The 22,337-nt window shown below is 43.3% G+C and overlaps 1 long non-coding RNA gene across 1 annotated transcript; it reads right to left on the bottom strand.

Moving 5' to 3' along the window:
* Nucleotides 1-1,141: 1,141 nt before the first annotated feature.
* Nucleotides 1,142-21,419, bottom strand: LOC143162788 (uncharacterized). Its single transcript, XR_012995795.1, has 5 exons — nt 21,349-21,419; nt 8,310-8,462; nt 6,693-6,776; nt 6,262-6,394; nt 1,142-1,246 (listed from the first exon to the last, which is right to left on the bottom strand). It is a non-coding gene; the product is annotated as an uncharacterized LOC143162788 (long non-coding RNA).
* Nucleotides 21,420-22,337: the final 918 nt, after the last annotated feature.

The following is a 22,337-nucleotide window of genomic DNA, read 5'->3' as shown; positions in this document are numbered from 1 at the left end:
CTTCACTTATTGAATTGCTTTAAGTAGACTTTCCAAGCCTCGGAATCAGTTAAGACCACGCACACATACACCTCAAGGTGAGCAATGTTTGCAGAGTCCAGGCAACTTCTTTTGCACTGCTGAAAACCCAGGCCAGACAAGCTATCCAAACAGAAACATTCCACACATTTGGAAACATTTTAAATTTGTAATTAGGTTCAGAAAACACTCATATAAATAGGTTGGATTAGGCTAAGCTTTTGTGCTTCAGGTTTCTATAAAAGGTTTAAAGCTTATTCAACTGAGCCTGCTTGGCATTTGTCCTTGGTCTGTGTTTGCCAACTGGGGCTCTTTCAAACAATTTTATTCCCAGGACACTCTTCTTTCACCTAATATTTTATTTGGTTCCCAATTCTTTGCCAGCCATAGTACTTTATCTACATAAGTTTCCACCCCGGCTGGTGTTACTGCCAGTTGACTGGTTTGGCCGATACTTGGGTTGTGGTGGACTCCACTTTTGAGGTCTCTTCATAGAAGTACCCTGCTTGTAAATCACTCAGCTATAGCTTTGTCAGCATGGTCATGCTTTCACCAGTGCCACAGTGGGTAAAAAATTCAGCCTTAGTAAATACTTTTTCTCCGTCTCTTCATATATTAAGAGACTAAGAGGTGTCTGTTGCTCCTTGCTGCAGCTGCTGACTCCCGGCCGCTGCTGCTTTCAATCCAACATGCATTATCCAAGTTTTATTTAAATTTTACGTTAAAATAGTCTCTCCCCAATTAACCCACTTGGAATGTCTGCTTCTGAAGGAAGTCTGCGATATGGGATCTGCAGCCTTGGTGACTCAGTGGGCAAAGCTTTGGTAAAGCTGGAACTTGCTGAAAGATGCACAACAGCCTGATCCAAGGCAATACCTATTACGGTTCAGGATTACAACGCAACAGAATCCTAAGTTCTAGCTGAAAAGCATCAAACAATGGAGAAGATGTAGGCTCACACTGACAGAACAATACTGTGCATAAGTAGCCATTATTAATTCCAAAATCACATCTAAAAGACAAAAGTCTTAAGACTGCAGTGAGATAATCTAATATGAATACCCTTAAACTGTTCATAAAACTTTGTGCATACAAATGAAAATCAGATTTTTTTCTTTTTTGAAAGACACACACTGAAAGTAACAATTACCTTTATCCATCAAGACCTGGGTTCAAGGGCCAGACATTTTCATCACAGTTAACGGCAGCTCAAACACCACAGCAATGGCTGAAATAACAACATAAAAATCAGTGTCAACGCAGAGTTTTCAAAAGTAATTTCTGGCATTATCTGGAAGGCACAGAGGGCGATAAAACCAAAGGAGGACAGAAGGGAATTTCTCAGGAATACCAGAAACGTGGGGTGGAGAGAACCAGGGAGGAGAGCAAGCCGTTTTCTGCTGAACGTCGCATTTTCTGCTGGGAACCCATAGGGGTAGTTGAATGAGATCAGATATCTGGGGAGCTTTTGGGATGCATCCAAGAAACAGCTGCTCCTTGTGGCATGCTCCCGTGAAGGCTCTCATTGAAATCCTGGCATTGTCAAAAGGCCCATTGATTTCAGCATGACAGTATTTTACCCTCTGTGCCTGCTCAAGCATTTAAAAATTCCTTTTGCATAAAACGAGGAAATAGTACTGGAAACAAAAATAAAGCAGCATAGTGATACTGTCTTTTTACAAATACTTGGCATGATATACTCTGCTGTGGTAAAGCCATTGTTTTTCCATTCAAGAGCATTAGGTTTATAGTACTATAAAGAACTGCAGAATTTACTCCGCCTAACCTCTTATGCAACAGCACCAAAATCAGCCTCCAGTCCAGAAATTGCCTATAAACTGATGGCAAATACGCAGCTCGGCACTGGATTTCAGGTGACGCTTGCATAATCTTCCTCGGCAAGCAGTGCTTCATCTTTGGCTCTTGGCTCACACGTGCTTGCTATTTCTGCTGCAGATGATGGCGGCTGTAAACTTTGCAGCATCAGAATGTTTCAGATGTAAATGGCCATTAATTTGGAGAACAGATACATGTTATATGGTCCTAAAGGCCCCACAGGCTTTAGGGTATAAATGTTGTTTTCTGACTACTGGCTTCTGTTTTCCTGCTGTGAACTGTTCTATAGCTTTACATAAAGATACCTTGTTTAAACATGAAACTAGCAAGTATGTGTGTGTAATTTCTAATTGTAGGGTGTAGCACTAAATGCTCAAATGACATCAAGTTAGGTGGGCATGAAATAGCCCATGAAAGAATAATGCCATTTTTCTGTAGGGAAATCGCCATAAGAATATACCAGAAATTCTGCACAATAAAAAAAGGTTTGTCGAGTGAAACTTTTATAAAGCACTTAATATTCATTCAGTATAACTTTGGAATACAACAGAAATTAGGAATGGATATGCTGAAGCACAAACCGTACTGAATGTTCCAGGACCAGTATGCTTATCTGCGATTACACTGAAATTTTGAATTTCTCAGAAAGGTGAGTTTAATTCAAGAACAAGAGATTTCTCAAATACAAATTTGTAGAGAAAACAACTTTGTTGTTAACTTCTGTTTAAAGCTGGTGGGTTCTGATAAACTTTTTCTTCTTGACAGATTTCAGGCTGAAACCACAACTGTGTCTGGGCATAGAGTCCTCTGAGTCCTTTAGCACTGGCCCTTCTTGGGTAAGCAATACAGAAAACCAAATTCAAAAAACATGAGTAGCTATAGGAAGTATTGGGTATGAGGCTTAATGTGAATACAGCTAATAGAAAGAGTCTGTCAGGCTGGCTGTCTCAGAAGAATATGCAATTAGTACTGAATCTACTTCAACTTTAGCCAACACCAAAATGAGCTCAACCTTGGCAGAAAAATACAGAAAGAGATTTTACCACAGCCCCTCTCTGTAGTGGGTGCTGGTTTACCTTATGTAAATATAATTTGCTTAAAGCAGAAAATTGAGGATGTGCTCAGGTCATTTTTGAAAAGAGAAGCGATGCATCTGGATGCTTCCTAAGAAGGGAAGAGGTTAAAAGAGAGATGAAGAGGGATGAATATTTGCTGGTATTATACTAGCGCAGTTTCTGTCTGTTGATGAAAAACCTCGAACCCCAGAAGGGATATCGCTAGTATTTCTTCAGCAAGGTTCCTGAAGTGGAAATAATAACACTTCCTCGGTGGAAATGAAAACACTTTAAAAAGCATCATCATTGGCCAGCACCCGGAGAAGTTTTCCCATTACTGTAAATGTGGTTTGTTACAGAGACAGCGTATCGTGCTGTTAAAATGTTGATTTGATTTTCAGTCCTTTCTGCGTTATGTTTAATGCTCTACGTGAACGTGAAAAAGCTGTATGTGAAAACATATACTTTGCAGATGTTACAGCAACATAGTTCGCTAATTATTCACGATAACACATTCTCCTTGCCTCTAACCTGTTAGGAGTAAGATAAGATTTATTTTAGGATTTAAAAAAACCCCACAACTTTACTTCTCTTTCCTTCTCTCCCTCTCTTACAAAATAGAAAAAGCTTAAAACCTGACATGTTCTGCTCAGGCAGGGTTGGAAAAGAATTTGAATAAAAGCCTTGGAAGAAATCTAAGAGAGTCTGGTGGGGAAATGCTGATGTCATTTCCAATGGGATTAATCCATTGATACAGTTGCTTAGGATTTGCAGTCCTGTGATCTAATGTATTCATTTGAGGCAGGGTCTTGAAAACATCTAAATTTTCTGAAAGCGAATTTCACCAGGCCTATTCTCTAGGTTGGTTCCCCAAAAAATTAAGCAGATTTTACCCTATAAAATTTCCAGTTTTGCCACCTTTATAAGGATGGCATTTTCTGACTTACACACACAATCTTATGTATTAAGATCAGGGATGAATTCCTGAATAAAAGCTAGATCCTGACACATTTTATACCGATTAGTCATCAAATTTCCTCTTCTCACCAATCCTTTAAAGACCCTGCTCATGAATTTAGAGTGGGAGCCTACATGTTCAGGCTAACCAACTGCATGTAGTTTTATTAAATATGTCTCCACAACAGTTTAACCTTTCTATTCTCTGCCTCAGATAAAACTGAAATATTTATAATAGTATCCTTTGTGCAGATAAAAGTGAGAGAAGATGGAAAATGACAAAAAAAAATTCCTAGGATTTAACTGATTTAATGTCTCACTCATACCTATCCCAACGTAGCAAATAAAGAATAAAACAAAACATGCTTCTATAGTAAAACTCACTTGTATTCCCAGATCAGTTTTTTAGGAGTTGGAAAATGTCCTTTCTATATCCTAACACGTTCACTTGGATTTTTATTTAGGTGTTTTTAACGGTGTATTAAATTTAAAACTAGACTGACTTTGTATTTGAGCAGCATAAGACCAAGCATATGGTTTCAACTGAAATATACCAAAATCTCCCTGTTAAAAATCATTCCCTTTAACAAACATTCTTATAAAATTCTACTTGAAGAAGCAGGTGAAGGGGTACTATTTACAGTCAGCTCTATATTTATTTTTGTGCAGTCATGGTTGACTGTTCCCCGGGTTTTTAATGACTCGGTGCACACAGAGCACTCATTCAGCAGCCCTAACACTGCGTTATTCTCCCATGCCTGAGGTTGGTGCAGAATATCGATAGGGAGTTTATACCTCCTACTACAATTTACGACTTTTATTCAGAATGGCATGGCTTAGGAACCAGCATTCGAGATGACTCGCTTGTGGCTCTGCGGGCCCTTCTGCAGAGGATGCGATGGGCACTGGTAAAACGTGCCTCCGCAGCTCGACCTGGAGCCCCAGCGCAGTCGTTTGCTACGACTGACTTTGAACCAGAGGGCACGGGGTGCTCTGCAGAGCTGCAGGAACACTACCCGCCTGTTTCCACGTTTACGGTCAAGAAGCAAAGATGTACAATTGGCTTTAATGGAAAGAAGCTGGACTGAATAAAGTTTGGGGGCTAGTTTAGGCTTAGGAAATATTATGGCTCTTCCGGCTTGGTTGCCTTGGATGAGAAAGCCCCGGCCCTGCTGCTGGCATTCAAAGCCTCTGAACACCACGTCTGGTCTCACAAATCGGTCCGTTCTGGTGGTTTAATCCCACTGGGGTTTATGCTCCCAGAGCCTGTGCCAGCTGATAAACTTCCTCTTCCCTAGGGACCGTCTCGCCGGGGTGCTGGAAAGCCTGAGACAGCAGCGCTGTAGTGCCGGGGCAGACTTGGGAGGATTTCCTCCAGGGTTAGACAGCGATGCCTGAGCATAAATTTGCTGAAGGATCTCAGTGCCCAAACACACAGAAGCGCAAAGAAGAGCAGCTTCCCTCTGCTAACAGAATAAACGCTTCTGTTTCACAGTAGGCAGCTTCGGAGGCATTTAAAACACTTTCCTATTCGGAGCCCTAAGATGGTTCAACCAAACCAAAGCAATGCTGTGACAACTGTTTGAAATTAAAATTAAGAGGGTACATTCAAAACCAAGAAGTGTCTGGAAGGCAGGGCTGGACAACCCATCCTCCCTACAAGAGTAACCCACAGGCAGAACACCTCCATGGGTTAAACGGCTGCAACGTGTGCTGTTTATCTGGTGCCAGCAGCCTTCAGAGCAGAGGGAGCCTGTCTACAACTACTGAGTTGTTTCTCCTTCCCCTCCCGCTCTTCTCCCAAGGAAGAACCTGCAGATTTAATGCTGGAAACTTAGTTACGCAGGCAGCAGCAACAATGGCTGACCAGAAAGGAATAGCGGGAGCGTGTGGCTTCTTTCACCCCCTTTTCCAAACAGCTTGAGGCAGACATATTCAGGGACACAAATATTGCTTTGAAAAAAAAGGCAACGAATATTCCCCTTTCTGGCTCCCCTGTTGTACAGTGCGATATACCACCAATAACCTCCAGGCAAAAGCTGGCCCCTGGCACTGTGCCACACCTTTGGTGGGAGGTGGGATTTCACCCTTGGTTTCAAACCTGCTAAATCACTACTTAGTCTGTTGCCTTATAATACGTTTTGCAGGTTATGGAGTGATATGGCATTGGACTTCAAAATCCCTGCCTTTTTGTAGAAAGTCTGCACACAGAAGGATGGCAAGGGGTGACATACCCCGTGTTTTCTTAACCTCTTGTTGCACTGGAATCATTTGCATGTAAATTTGATGACGGAGTAGTTTACCACAAATAAAAATGCTGGGAATAGCAGCAAAGATTTCTTTGGGTAATGAAACCATACAGGTTCTCCCATTTTCTACTTATCCTCACACTTACCTCCCAAAGCACCTTGTGCAGAGTACAATTTGGAGATGTGCTTGACCTTTGCTGCCCCAAGAAACTGCGCTTTCAGAGGGGCTGCTGGGTCAGGCTGCCGTCCAGGCACAGTTCTGAGGATTTGCCACTCACGCTGCAAGTAAGAGGCATTGCCATTAAACGTACTTATATGTTTTTATGTACTTATCTTCAAAGAACTACATTTTGCTCATTTTCTCCTGTTGCTGATTTTTAAAAAAACATTATACAGTTGCACCGATCCAACCTACAAACTATCAGGCCAAGCTCTCTAACATTACTCTGAATAATCATGGATGGTAGTTTGTTAATCTTTTGATTTCTTGTAAAACTGAGTAATTTGGACTAACAAGGAGTTGCCGAGGTGGATGCACTAACCAAAACATACTCAGACATTATTAAAACTAACCTACCTTTCTTTTGAAGTAGTCCAGCTGGGATCATGTCTAACTATGGGCTGCAAACTCAAGCTTGTTTTGTGGTGGTTTCTCGCATTCCTGAAAATGTATGCACAGGATTTTCAAAAGTGTTAAAGTGAGCAACGAGCATTATACTACAGCTTTTGGGAAGACTTGCAAATTATAAATTGTAGCTAGGACCACTAATTCTGTGGCAATAATTTAAATTGTATTATTTGCACATTATAAAAACTTTTGTTTGTCTTATTCCATTTATCAGTATTATTTCCCCTCCTTTTTTTTTCTGAAAGGGATCGGTTTAGTCTTAATTCAGTGTCAAAAATGTGAGCACACCTCTGAGAAGGGTTTCTGGACATTTGCTGGTGTTGCTTCTGCTGCAGTGACAAAAAGGGAGTCCAAAGCTGCTTCAGCATAAACGGAGAAAATAACTACCTTAGTAACTAAGATACTCAGAAAAAGACATGGAGGACTGCATTTTCTAAACAAGTTTTCTCTAACTCTTGCTGAAAGTGATGGGGACTTTACCCATACCTTCCACAGGGCAGAGTCAAAGATGAATCTTGGAAGTATTTTGCTCTATATTGTAGCTGGCTTGCTTGCACTTGGCTTACTTGCAAATTACTTGCAGACAGTAGCCTTTTCTCTTTTCTTTTTTTTGGGCTGCGAGTCATCTGGGAATCAGCACAATGAGTAATACAGGAACCATTGGTTGTTTCTGGAAACATAAGTTTCCAGAAATGTTAGGCATTTCCAGATTTGAGTTGTAATTCCTAGATTGTTCATTGTGTTAATTCCAGATGATTTACAAAAAAGAATTTGCTATTGTTAATCAAATTACAGCCTACATAATGCTTTCTAACAGTTCTCTTTGACCACCAGCTATTTGGTACTAATTATTGATACGTGATAGCTAGCCTAGGGACAAAGTTGTTGCATGAGAAAAATCATCACGGGAAAGAATACTTCTGGTACAAATTTTCAGCAGAGGTTCATTTCTGCTGAGGTGTACAAAAGTGCTGGCATTTACAAAAGGTTTTGGTTATCAAACATTTTCAAACAATTAGCTGTATGATTTGATTAGGAACAGCTGAGTGATTAAAACATTTTCTTAACTAATGCAAACAAAACAGTTCATTGCCTCACATGATAAAAAAAATAAATAAAATCTAATTTAGAGAAGAAACTCTCTCCTCTGAAGCCTTTCTATTCTGTTGTTTTCCAACTAAAAATTCCATTTTAATCTCTTCATCGAATACATAAACCTGGGACTCTAACTAACTGGATATATAGTCACACCGTGTGGGACTAACACATAGTAATGCAATAGCAATCCCCTCCAGACACTGTAACTTGATAAAAGTTACTTCATTGGTTACCAAACATCTGTTTTTGTCCAGATGTTACAGCAGTAAATATGTTGGAAGTGGAATGCATTAGCAAATAAAAACGTGTCTAATCTTCTCTGGAATGGCATAAACTATTCTCTTTCATCATATTCCCCGTGTCTATTAGAAGCAGAAGTGTTTGTAGGTGAAGTAAGACTGTATGAAGAAAACCATATCCCACTTGTTGAAGCTAATACATAACAGTTAATAAACAGAATATACTCACGTGTTGAATGTGGATACCAGTTCTGACGTAAGCAGACAGGACTTTAAGACCTCAAAATAATGCCTCTAGGAGCATCAAAATTTTAGCATTCCTCAGTGGTTTGCCCAAATTCACACTTCTGGGCACTACCATCAGCATCAGCAGCTGTGGGATCTGTGAGAGAGCACAGGCTCAGGAAACATACCCTTCCAGTCCTACCTCCCCTCCTCTCTTGGACCAGATGTTGACAGGAGGCTCCACAGCCAAGTCCAAGACTCTGGATCTTGAAGGTGACTCTTTGGAGAGAGCTGGTCCATGCCAGGGTTTGTGGGGGGTTTGAAAGCAGGCAGCCTTAGAATCATAGAATCATTGAATCATTGAGGTTGGAAAAGACCTCTAAGATCATCGAGTCCAACCGTCGACCCAACACCACTATGCCCACTAAACCATGTCCCTAAGTGCCTCATCTACTCGTCTTTTAAACACTTCCAGGGATGGGGACTCCACCACTTCCCTGGGCAGCCTGTTCCAATGTTTCACCACTCTTTCAGTAAAGAAATTTTTCCTTACATCCAATCTAAACCTCCCCTGGTGCAACTTGAGGCCATTTCCTCTTGTCCTATCACTAGTTACTTGGGAGAAGAGACCGACCCCCACCTCGCTACAACCTCCTGTCAGGTAGTTGTAGAGAGCGATGAGGTCTCCCCTCAGCCTCCTTTTCTCCAGGCTAAACAACCCCACTTCCCTCAGCCGCTCCTCATCAGACTTGTTCTCCAGACCCCTCACCAGCCTCGTTGCCCTTCTCTGGACACGCTCCAGCACCTCAACGTCCTTCTTGTAGTGAGGGGCCCAAAACTGAACACAGTATTGGAGGTGTGGCCTCACCAGTGCCGAGTACAGGGGCACGATCACTTCCCTACTCCTGCTGGCCACACTATTTCTGATACAGGCCAGGATGCCATTGGCCTTCTTGGCCGCCTGGGCACACTGCCGGCTCATGTTCAGCCGGCTGTTGACCAGCACCCCCAGGTCCTTTTCCGACAGGCAGCTTTCCAGCCCCTCTTCCCCAAGCCTGTAGCGCTGCATGGGGTTGTTGTGGCCGAAGTGCAGGACCCAGCACTTGGCCTTGTTGAACCTCATACAGTTGGCCTGGGCCCATCGATCCAGCCTGTCCAGGTCCCTCTGCAGAGCCTTCCTACCCTCGAGCAGATCAACACTACCGCCCAACTTGGTGTCGTCTGCAAACTTACTGAGGGTGCACTCAATGCCCTCATCCAGATCATCGATAAAGATATTGAACAAGACCGGCCCCAGTACTGAGCCCTGGGGAACACCGCTCGTGACCGGCCGCCAACTGGATTTGACTCCATTCACCACAACTCTCTGGGCCCGGCCGTCCAGCCAGTTTTTGACCCAGCGCAGAGTACACCTGTCGAAGCCGTGAGCCGCCAGCTTCTCTAGGAGAATGCTGTAGGAGACGGTGTCAAAGGCCTTACTGAAGTCCAGGTAGACCACATCCACAGCCTTTCCCTCATCCACTAGGCGGGTCACCTGGTCATAGAAGGAGATCAGGTTGGTCAAGCAGGACCTGCCTCTCATGAACCCATGCTGGCTGGGCCTGATCCCCTGGTTGTCCCGCTCATGCCTTGTGAGCGCCCTCAAGATGAGCCGCTCCATAATCTTCCCCGGCACCGAGGTCAGGCTGACAGGCCTGTAGTTCCCCGGATCCTCCTTCCGGCCCTTCTTGTGGATGGGCGTCACATTGGCAAGCCTCCAGTCGTCCGGGACCTCCCCCGTCAACCAGGACTGCTGATAAATGATGGAGAGCAGCTTGGCGAGCATCTCCGCCAGCTCCCTCAGTACTCTCGGGTGGATCCCATCCGGCCACCAGATCTTTCAAGAGCAGCCAGCACACGTTTCTGTGACGCTGTAACAAACCCAAAACAAGAGTTCCTCAGTACTCATCACCTGTAAATCAGCCATGGCAGTGAAAACCAGCAAAAGATGTCTGAATCTCTAAAAAAAGAGGGTGGCAGAGAAAAGCCCGACGGGGAACATGAGGGTGGGGCTGTATTTCGCCCAGCCAGGCAAATGTGCCTGCAGTCTCTCTGCTTAGGAAGCAACACTTTGGGCAGCATGCCATTTTGAGAGGAGCGCGTAGGGCATGGTGAGAACCATAGTAATAGTCTTCCTGAAGGAATCCATGGGAAATCTGATTTTTTTTTTTTTGCAAAAGAATAAGCAGTGTCTATCCAAAATACTAGAAATAATTAAGGCTAAATCGTGGCCATGTTGACACTGAAGCGGAAGCTTGAACTGACATTGGAAAGGCCAGTATTGCACCTGTGCAGATTGCCATGTGAGAAGACCCTTTCAGTTACCTCTCAGTGGCTCCCGAACTGACACAGACAGGACTCAGGACACGTACCCAGCCCCAAGGGGCTCTTCTAAAGCTGTTGTACTACCTTCCATTTTTTGTTTATGTATTCTATGTGCCTGGTTAAAATTGTGTGGATCCCCATATACCGTGAGGTGACGAAGCACACTATGACATGATAATTCCTATAGATTCATAAGAAGAAAAAAATGGACCTGTTTTTCCATCTATGCTTTTGGACAAATTAAGGCTGAAGGCCACATTCCTGTCCGTACTTAACTGTGTTCATGTACACAGTCCTACCAAACGCTGCAGGGCTAGTTATATTCAGAAAGCGAAGCATATGCTGAGTCCTCACAAGACAAGGGTCTAAGGAAGCAGATGTTTTCTGTACGGTCATCCCCACCAGCAGGTCACCCAGGTGAGCCAGCAAGTTTCAAACACCATGGGTGATCTTCTGAGAGGAGGTCTGGAAAATGGGTTGACCGCATGTCCCTTCCAGGCATCTCAGCCCTTTCTCCCTTTCCCACTAATTGCTTTGTACTTCTGAAGCTGTATCGGTCAATTTAAGGGTAACCCACAAAATAATCATAGAAATTTTGTTTTACCACTATGTCTTTTCTATTTAAACCACATGTAATACTAGAAGCTGACCATATCAGAACAAAATATAAACAAGTATAAGCCAGAAAAAATGTGAAAATGGCATTTTCTCACAATGACTACGAAGATGATGTCCCTGACTATGACAGGGGGTTGGACTAGATGACCTTTAAAGGTCCTTTCCAACCCAAACTATTCTATGATTCTATGATAAAGACAAGTATGGACAGAGATGCTTGCAAATTAGTAAGGATCAAAGAGAATGTATGTCAGGAAAGTGCATTTTTTTCATTGATTTAATGGTGAGTGTTAACTAAATATTTTCTTTCAGGAAAAAATCCATGTAAAAGATCAACAGTTCAAACTGTCGAACAACATCTGAGGCTGACAGCTATTTAATATAATCAAAACATTTCCTTTCAGTAATGTTATCTACTAACAAACCAATATCCAGGGTTGCTGCTACTTGCACCACTCAGACATGAAAAAGAAAGTGTCAAGTCTTTCCTGAAAGCTTTGCTGGATACCAAGGCACACTTGGATGCAAGCTTGGATGCTCCCATGCCGGCATAGATCAGAAATACCAAGACTTTGTCCAGCTGCTTGCTTGATTTGTTCTCGCTGTACTTGGGCCAGCTATAAAAAGCTTAAAGGCCCCTACAAACGTGCAGAGTCAAAAGTAGGTGTAAGTAGGAATAGTAATACCTCTTTCCTCTCCCTCCCTGCTTCTCATCATTGCTGCTGTGTCAGATCCCACGCAGTGCTTGCCCTCAGCTAAGTAACACACGCAGCCTCTGTTCGGCACACAGGGAGGTGGGGAGAGGGACAGCCTTGGCAGCCTGTCTCACTGCAGGGCGTTTGAGCACTTGCTCTGGGTTTAAATCCAGTTTTAAAACAGTTTCTGTGATCAGACTGAGTGTGATTCCTGCAATATATTATGCTCTGGAATCATCTTTCATTTTGCCATCAATACCTAACCTGATCCAGTATGCGGTTTGGGATATTTAGCACAGAAATTTGGTTTGCCCTTAGTGTGTATGAGGCTGGTTACCTCCGTGAGAAAATACCACGACATCCAGGGAAGCACTGGAAGTAGCAATTCATAGATCTGGGGCTTTAAGACTATCTTATAGGTAGTCACTGATGTGTTCTCTCTTTTTTGGCTCATCCCCTTGTAGAACACAGATAAGAGTACATAAGTTTTACCTTACTGGATTTTGCAAGGATTAGTTAGTGGGTGTTTTTATGTGTACACTTTGACTTTTGTGGACCGTATTTGGCAATGGGATCATGGCAGCGTGATTCCTCATAACCACAGGGGAACTGTGACTTCTGCACCAAGGGTGCGTGGGGATGTATGCTGTGTATTACAGCACATGCAGAGACCCAGCTGCTCCGTGCAGCACACCACTTAGAGGCATAGCAGTAGCTGTACAGCTGAAATATTGTCTTACCCTTTCCATTAAGTTTAAACGGGGAAAAAAAACCCAGGACTTAACTTCCTGCCATGACATCACTATGGAATATTTAAACCACACACATCTCCTCATTTTAAAGTCAACTTTTCCCTGCTGTTTGAATGCAATCCCTTTTATTTTGCTAAAATATCTGAGGACAAACAAATGTTCAGACAGCGCTTGCTACTAATCCGTTCCTTGCACTAATTCTTAGCCATGCACACAGCTAGAAACGCTCCACAGCAGAATGTCTTCTCTGTGTCTGTAACGTTATACATAGAGAGAGAGAGAGTGCCAGGCTTACAGTGCCAGTTCAGAGGCTGACAACTGGAGTGCCTTGTAGCTCAGTAGATAGATGCCCCAAGCCTCCATTTCACCAAAGTTTCATGTTTTAACCACAGCCTTAACCAGCAGACTCTTGTGCCTCTGCGCCAGCCTGGCATCTGCCACCTACGTGCCATGGGGCTGGCAGTGCTGCCCGGGTGCTCCCATGCTAGTCTGAAGCCGTCACTCCGGCTGCCTGGCATCTGGGCTGGTGCAGGAGGAAGCCTTCAGCAGCCCCATTTGCCGCTCAAGCAGCTGTTTCTTGTCTCCTCCAGGAGAAGGGCAGTGGGCCAGCTCTGCCTGTGGTCAAGGCAGCTGGTTGGACCATGCTGACCTAAGCCTCAAACGCCTTCACAGACCAGCCAAATCCTTAGCAGCCACATCCTGCTCTTAAACAGGACAAGGAGCATGGAGAATGGTTGCAAACCATTCTGAGTTACTCTGTGGGAGATGTGTTTCAGCAGGGTGGGAGCTCAGAGGGCCTTTAAAGGCACACAGCACTGAGATGAGCAATTTTGTTCCTATTGATGCAAATTATAACACTTAGTTCACTGCTTTGCTGAAGAAATTGAGGCCCATATGAATAATCTTAGACAGTCAGCTACAGAGCTACTCAGAGAAGAGACCATTTTAGAAAAAATGCAAACAAAACTAAATCTCAGTGGTACTATGAATGCTGTCACAGCAACACTCCATGAAAGGCTTGTGGCAAGATCTGTGAAATTTAAATTATAAAATAAACTATAACATGAAATTCATGCTTGTCCCATAGCTACAACCAAGGTGTAGCTGTGTATCAGGGCAGTGCCTGTGCCTACGCTCACCACACTTCAGCTAACAGCTCCTGGGGCGGTCCAGGATCTCCCCAGATCTCCACACATTGTCTGGGCTGACCTGGGACAGGGAGTCACCCCTGAGCATTCCACTCATTGCTGTGGGACATCTCCAGGGGGAAGTCTAGGAAGGCCCAGAAATCCCCCGAGCAGTGCCTGCTGCACAGAAGCCAGCTGATAGGCACTAGTTGCATGTTCAGCATGCAGAGTAACAGCCCAGGTGGAGAACCTGGCAGTCCCAGAAGCTGCCCCGAGCCCTTCTGCCTGCAGAACTGACCAAACCGTGCACAGGGAATTACAAATGTTCAGTAGAAACTGTTCCGACAGATGCTTGCATAGGACAGTCTTTTATACATAGCTAATATAGTCAGGAGATGCTTAGTTCACAGTTTAAGATAATCAATAGAAACAGCTCATGCGTTTGCCAAAGCGGTCCCATAGGACCACAGCCCAGCTGGATATAAGCATGCAGCAGAACAGCAACCTGGAGAGTTTCACCCGATCCAGCTGAAGATGCTGTTGCAAGCACCCTTGCAGTGGGGGCTCCCACCACCGTCCAGACAGTGACCGGCCCTCCTGTTTGAGAGATCTGTTTCCCCACACCAGTGTCACCCATGCAAGAGATCCCAATGAGTTAGAGGGTTTTTTTGTTCCCAACAAATGCTCTTTCCACAAGTGGCTGTGCAACAGGCAGAAAATAGGGGTGCTGAAAGTTTGCAGCTTCAGAACTGAGCATTAGGCATCAAAACGGAGCCCAGAAAGCCCATTCCTTCATGCCTGTTCCATGGCAGGTGGGGTTCAGGGCTGCAATCCTTCTCAGCACTCTGTCAGCACTCATGAAGATAAGGTTTACTGCTAAAGGCCACAGAGAAATAAGCTGAACAGTTCTTCTTTCCCCTTTCCCCTTTGCATTTATTTATCCAAGCAAAAAACACAGTGGATTCCAATCAAGAGTGGGATGAGATTCACTATTTTTACCATCTTATATTTTCTCTGAATTGCTAGGTCCTTTTCTCCCCACACTACATTTAGCACGTGATGCACAGATGTTGCCCCTCCACTTGCTTGTCTTCCTTAAATAATTATTTTGTAATTCTGCTTAATAACAGTATCTGTTCCAGGACAGTTAGCGTATGACTCTAGAGGAAGAAAGGACCTCAGTTTGATGGGTCTCATCATTATTTAGGTGCAGATGCATGCTGCACATCAACTACGTGACTATTCTAAGATACGAGCTAACAAAGATCAAGCTGTACTATTCTTGCTCTATTTTTCTTGGACACTTGCTCTTCCCAGATAGCAGTGGGAAGCTGTCTTGTAATTGCTTATATATTCTGTAAAAATGGCAAATTTCTCTGTGATCCTGAGTGCTGCCTGAAATGAAACATATAATTGAATTTTGAAATGATGGATGTAGTGGCATGAATCCAGTGATTTCTGAGAACGGGAAGGGCGTCAGGGAAGAAACACATCGGTTTAAAGAAAAAAAATACTGCCATCAAGAGTACAGCTAGACATGCCCTTCTACCTAATTGCTTGCTGAAGGTATAAATCCTAGCCCTCAGGAGAGTTATCAGAATGATAACCTTGGAGACTGAAAGCCATTAGCTGATAAATCAGAGATTCGGGCTCCACGCTGGGGAAATCCTTGGGATTACTGCCGTTTTTGCCAGCAGTCAAAATGTACTGGGTTGCCTTATACAGGCACAGCTTCTAGACTTGCGTTATCTTGGGAGTACTGATAGCAGCTGTTTGTGGCCAGATCTCAGCTCGAGATAAATGTCCAGGTATTTGCCCCAGCTTCACTCATGACACTGCAGATTGCAGTGAGTTCTGGACCGCAAAGGCAACGCTTCTAGCAAATAGTTATGGAGCTGGCTGGTTCACAGCTACCTCCTGCAGCTGCACCAGTTACCACAGCTATGTTCATATTAATAGGACTAGAAGTGCTTTTTCAAACTGAAAACAAAGTTCTGTCCCAATATGGGGCAAAAAAGTATAAAGCTAGCCTGGAATCGGTGAAAGCACCCTCCCTGGAAATACCCTGTGGGGATGATAACAAGGGCAAGGTTAAGCATTTTGTCTTGAATCTGGTTTTTTTTTTTTTTTTAACAACAGCCACTATGGAAGAAAAAAACCTGAACAGTTTGTATCACAGGGCACTGTGCGCAGGGGGACTTCAGCCTACATGGAGATTTCCGTTATCGTCAGTTGTTACCAGTGAACCAGGAGCAATGATGAGGTGATAAAAACCCAAGGCAGCCTTTATGGAGAGCACACACCGAGGAACCAGGCAGACTAAAGAAACCAGCCTGGTAAGTTTAAACCATTTATAGAAGGTTTCTAAGGAACCCAGAGGAAAATTAAATCCCCACATAACTCACTGAGCCAGAATCAAGCTACTGAAAACCTGAACATCCCCCCCCCCCCCGCCAAAACCTTTTCAGTCAAAACCCCAGTTTTTAAGCTTCTTAAAACAAAATACCTGAGAGGAACGAGGCAATTGTTAACAACAGCTCTAGCTGTTGAAAAAACATCCCTCTGCTTCAAACTGGCTGAGACCACTTCTAAAAACAGACGTGTGCTTTTTCCAATACACCGCAGAGGAGGCTGAACAGGATCATTTCTCTGGTACTTTCCACTTGTATGTAGGTAAAATGAGAAGAGAATCATTAAGCATTATGAATACAATAGTTCAAGAGGTCTTTGGGTTAGCGTAATCCTGAGCATTGGAATAAGGTGACTCATTCACAGTGGCTTTGCCGGATTTGGAAAGAATGGTGTCTGGGGAACCCGTAAATATAACTCACCCGGATTTATTTCTATTAGGAGCTAGCCATTTCTACTTTACCTATGCTGCTTGTCTTTTCCATCAAGCTTCTGATATTGCAGCCATCTACTAACCAGGTGTACAATCCCCTCTTGTCATGGATTTTGCGTTGGCGTAACCACTGCCTTACCATTACCCAGCCCGAAAGAGAGCATGAAGTCCAAACCAGTTTAAGCCCTGCATACACTAAAGTGCTGGGAATGTGAAATGTGAGAAAACAGACTGATGTACCATTGGGCTGTTGGTTACAATTCTTACTATCTCCTGATGCCGTTTCTTATTTACTTTTCACCAACAAGCTCTGCTTATGCAGAGCTTATGCAGCTCTACCCTGCAGCAATAAGTTCTGGACAAACAACAAAAACTTACAATCTCTGCCCAAAAGAACTTATACATTAAATCATAAGCTCTAAAAGAGCTTTTTTTAGACAGACTTCCAAAATCTTTATTTATTTTTCTCAAGCCTAAAAAATTAAGTCTTCTTTTGTTTATTTCTCCAATGGATGAGAAACTTTCTGCTTCTCGTTTTTTTCTAGGTGTTTTCTTTTTCTTTTAGGAAGCTACTACTTTCTTTATCTCATTTAACAGTTTAGTCTAAAATATTATATTTCCTCAGACGATTCTTTCTTACACTTCTTGCCTCTAACCAGTGTTTTGAATTATCGTACTGTGGCTTCAAGCTCATGTGACCAGGAAATAAAGCTGTAGAGCTCTGGTTGCATAATATAATTCACTATAGGCTCACAAGCTTACTGTAACGGTAGCATTTTCCTGTAACAGCCTAGTCTCCTTTCTTTCTTGCAGTTACTGTCATACCTATATTTGTCCAACTCTAGGTAGCTGCTGGCAGTTTCACAGTTCCAGTGCTCCTGGGATAGGAAGCAGGGATAAACTGAAGGAATAAAGACTAGACTATTTGCCATACTCTTCATATCAGGGAAAAAAAAAACCTCTAGGCAGCATAATCCCGTGTTTAAAGCATCAGCTAGGAAGGACAGAACTTCAGTAAACATCCAGCAGAAAAAAAAGAATGAAAAATATCAGGTTGAGATCATATCGTTCTTCTCATAGCAATGAGAAACGCTCATGTTCAGTTTTCCCAGCATGTCTCTCCGATTCAGTTGCGGCAGCTTCGACTGGTCAGGGATTGCAAAGCATTTTTGCTTTAAAGGTCAGCTGTTTCAGGGGCTTGAACTCAGTGCTGAAATTTGGTATGCATTGTTCAGTATGCTGGGGGTAGGGTGAGTCTGCCCAATATCAGACATTTGGCTAAAAGAGTCTTCAAAGATATATATCCCCAAACACTTATTTTTTCTTAAGCTTGACAAATTATAGCAATTTTCGTGTATGCAGACTCACTGATCTGGTTCAGGCCCCCAAAGAGCATCCTCGTCTCCTGCAGAGCTCTTGCTCTTTGGGCAGGGCAGGGCAGGGCAGCACCACCGCAAGTGATATTCACAAAAGGGCTTTGTAGCTGCGAGTCTCAGAGCAAAAAATTAGCATTGTATGGTATAGCTGGGGAGATGGGAGTCAAAAAACTTTCTACTTCATCAGTTCACGCCTGAATACCTGTCATCTTTATACAGCACAGCATAAAACTGGCTGCAGGCAATCACCTTTACACAGAAAGTTCTCGTCTTGGTGAAATTTTTATGCTTTGATGTGTGCAGACATACAATAAAATATGTCTTTTCATCAACAAGATAACCCTCCTATTGCTACTTTGTACTCACTGCATTATTTTGCAGGAAACATTTGGTCTGTTTGCATCTGTTTATGGAAAGAGAACAAGCATTTCAAGGGAAAGAGAAAAAAGAACAGCAAACTGGGAAAATGCTTTCTCTGTCAGCACCACAATATTAATAGCGCCTGCCGTTTTGCTCAGCAATAAATAACAAACCATTCCTTCCTTAAAAAAAGCAGCAAGAACACACCCTTAGCCAACAACATCCCAAGCAGAAAGGCCAAGTTTCCATAAGTGCAAGACTACATTAATTATATGTCTAAACAGTCCACAGCATTTGCAGAAAGCGACTGAATTCTTTCAGAGCTGTTACTTTTAAAATGTATTTTCAGTGCTCGGCAGAGTTGATCAGCAAAACAACCACTGTTCCTAAGCAGGTCTCTTTTTGGTGGGGCTGGGAATGCTGAAACACAGGGAACAGGGCAGGGGCAGGTCTCGCGCGCCCAGCCGCGGGGCAACCAAGGCACCCGGCTCAAGTTCAGTTTCCTCTCAAATAAAACAATTCTGCTTCAAATCTCTGGTTGCACTAATTCAGAGGAAGAAGCTCAATTAGTTCTTGCTAATTCATAGCTGCGAAATATTACTATTCAAGCCCCCGGTGGCTTAAGTTTCTTTTTAAATCCATATATAGTTACAGAATGCCTGTCTAGCAAACTTGCTGATCTAGCCTAGCTCTTTCCTCTGGAAAGTCTGACATGTGAAGCAGCTCTGTAAAAAGTTAAAGAGGCAGTATCGAATGTACTTGCAAAATATTTTTTTTTATATTTGTGTTTACCATCTGTTGCTAATGGAATAGAATTTCAGGAGCCTGTAAATGATCTCTTTCTTTACGGATCTGGCCCATCCTTCAGCAAGTCGGTTCCCTGAGGGTTTAACTCCAAGAAAGTGCTCTAAGTTAAGCACAAACTTGGTATTATTTTTTCTTGTGTTTTTTTTTGCACACTGCACAAACCTGTATCAATTTCTTTTGCAAAATAAGAAGAAAATCCTTTTTAATTACCAAATTTTCTACAAAAGTGTATTAAAAATTACCACGTGAGAGTAATTGTGTGGTGCTTAGTTGCCGGCTGGGGTTAAACCACAACAGCAATACATGCTTGTGCAATCACATCTGAGGTGTGATGAAGTTCATAACCTTTTTTCTGTTCTTCCTCAGACAGAGCATGAGATTTGCTCTTGTTTGCCTCAGCCAGAAGGTATTGATTCCCTTTTCAGACTGGAGCAATTAACCAGTGTAAGCAGCTTCTTCTGAAGCAAATTAAGTTTAATCACAGGATCTAAACTAAATTGCATTCGTTGTATTTCTAACATGCCATGGCCAAGCTTTTTGCTTGATGAAAAATCAGACAGAAAGAAAACATTATCTCGAAGATGGCAATGGCTTTTAATGTAGATAAGTGATTTTGTGGCAGCCCTTCAGGTTGCGAAAGCATTGCTGGTGTCACACTAGCCTTAGGCAGATCTGACCCAGAACAGTTTCCACATCACCAAAAGGCCCAGTGGCAGCTGACGGGATTTTATCAAATTATTATACTAATCGCTGTACACTATTAATAACTGAAGTTGCAGTGGCATTTTCATCTTTGCAGCCGCTGCTGCAGTGAACTAATAGTAGAGGAGAAATAAAGCAGAGGTGGTGTGATGAAATCAAGATATCTCAATGCTCCGCAAAGCATGCAGCCTAGTTCCTGACCTTTATGTGTGTGCTTAGCTTGGGTGTAGATCTGCCTAAATACCTATTGCTCAGGAAGACACTTATGGTCCTGCAAGTTAAAAAGAATTGGAAAATCACGGCATTCTCTCTTCTTCCCATACCGCCTTCCCTGCTGGTTTCACTGAGCATCACATGCATAAAGGCTGCGCTGCTGAGCCTCTTCCTCCTCCTCCTCTAAAACCAGAACGTGATTAATCACCCCCAGTGTCTTTAGACTGACTGCCTTGGCGGAGAGCCCAGGGGAGAGGGGACGCTGGCCGCTGTGCTCCTTTGCGGTGTGGCACAAGGCCGTGCCAGGTGCTGCCGCAGCTGCTCGGGACGGACGGGGAGGGAGCCCACGTCAGCAGCGCTGGGACAGGGGGGCAGCAGCTCTGCAACGCCCAGGGGGCAAAGGCGGCCTGGGGGCCAACATCTCTGTTACGAACCTGAGCAGTCACAGACATATATTACTGTGTCATGTGCTCTACACAGCTGCCAGATCGTATTAAAAAAAAAAAAAAAGGTGCTAATATATAAGATGCAGTTTTTCTTGTTTCTTTTTTGTTTTGTTTTTAAATTAGTCCTAGATTATGTTACAGTAAAATATTTCCCCAGATGACAGCCATATGCATCAATTTTTCCCCCTACCTGTAAGTAGATGATTGTCTTCCTTATTTCAAGGATGGAAATCTTGCATTCCCCTAGCTCTGTGTGTCTGCAGTCACCAATACGTACTGTTTTTGGTGCTAAAAGACTGTTCTTCTTCCCAGACTACCAAAATGTACTGCATAGGACAGTTTTTTATGTTCCTTGATACTTATATTAACTCATATTTACTGAGTGGTTGTCTCCCTCACTCGACCTCACAGGGGTTTGCAGGTTTGAGAGCCTGTTCTGCCTGCTCAGGGCAAGTGGTGGAGACAGCACGAGTTAGGAATCCCTCACTTTTCTCTAACTTGACATTTTCCTGGCTCTGCCATTGATTTGCTCTATACCTGTGTACAAGCCACTGAATTTTGTGTACTATTTATAGTTTAAGAGCTCATGGGTGCTTCTTAGCACCTTATAGGACAAATCTTGCTTTATCTCATGCTCTTGGAACTCACGCCCTAATGTAAAAATTTAGATTATAAGTATCAAGGTATGAGGAAACTATATGGGATGAAATATATCTTGATCAGATACTACAGGGGTCTCACCTTATGGGGTCCAGTTTCTGGGACAGAGACCATCTCTAGTGCTGTCTTAGCTCATGGACGTAGTTGATTCTTCTGTATTTAACTGTGATTCAAATAAAGAATAATAGTTAAAACAACATTGTGCTATACTAGCCATAGGGTAATTCAGATGGGAATTCAAACACAAATGTGAACACAGGAACAGAATCAGACAAAAATATCTAATAAAAGGCTGGGCCTGCGTTGTGGTTTAACCCGGCAGGCAGCTAAACACCACACAGCCGTTCGCTCACTCCTCCCCCACCCCAGTGGGATGGGGGAGAGAATCGGGGGGGAAAAAGTAAAATTTGTGGGTTGAGATAAAAAGTTTAATAGGACAGAAAAGGAAGGGAAAGTAACAATAATAATGATGATGATGATGATGATGATAATAATAATAATAGAATATACAAAATAAGTGATGCACAACGCAATTGCGCACCACCCACCAACCGATGCCCAGCCCGTCCCCGAGCAGCAGTTGCTGTCCCCTGGCCAGCTCCCCCCAGTTCATATACTGAGCATGACGTCACATGGTACGGAATGTCCCTTTGGCCAGTTTGGGTCAGCTGTCCTGGCTGTGCCCCCTCCCAGCTTCTTGTGCACCTCCAGCCTTCTCAGTCAGTAGAGCATGGGAAGCTGAAAAGTCCTTGACTAGTGTAAGCACTGCTCAGCAACAACTAAACCATCGGTGTGTTATCAACATTATTCTCATCCTAAATCCAAAACACAGCACTGTGCCAGCTACTAGGAAGAAAATTGACTCTGTCCCAGCCGAAACCAGGTCAGCCTGAAATACTTTGTTGGAGTGTCTCAGTTTCAGCATGTTTTCACTGAAACCAAGGCAGGGGTTTGTGGTTCCCTGGAAGAGCGGTTCCCCAGTGTTATGGCAATTAATTCCCAGTTGAGATGCAGACATTACAAAAAACATTACTTATTAGCAACAAAATAGTGTAAGAATGACTACTCCA

Source organism: Aptenodytes patagonicus, chromosome 7, assembly GCF_965638725.1.
Source record: "Aptenodytes patagonicus chromosome 7, bAptPat1.pri.cur, whole genome shotgun sequence".
Lineage (NCBI taxonomy): Eukaryota > Metazoa > Chordata > Aves > Sphenisciformes > Spheniscidae > Aptenodytes > Aptenodytes patagonicus.
The sequence above is the reverse complement of the archived record's forward strand: the minus strand, read 5'-3'. Positions and strand labels throughout refer to the sequence as shown.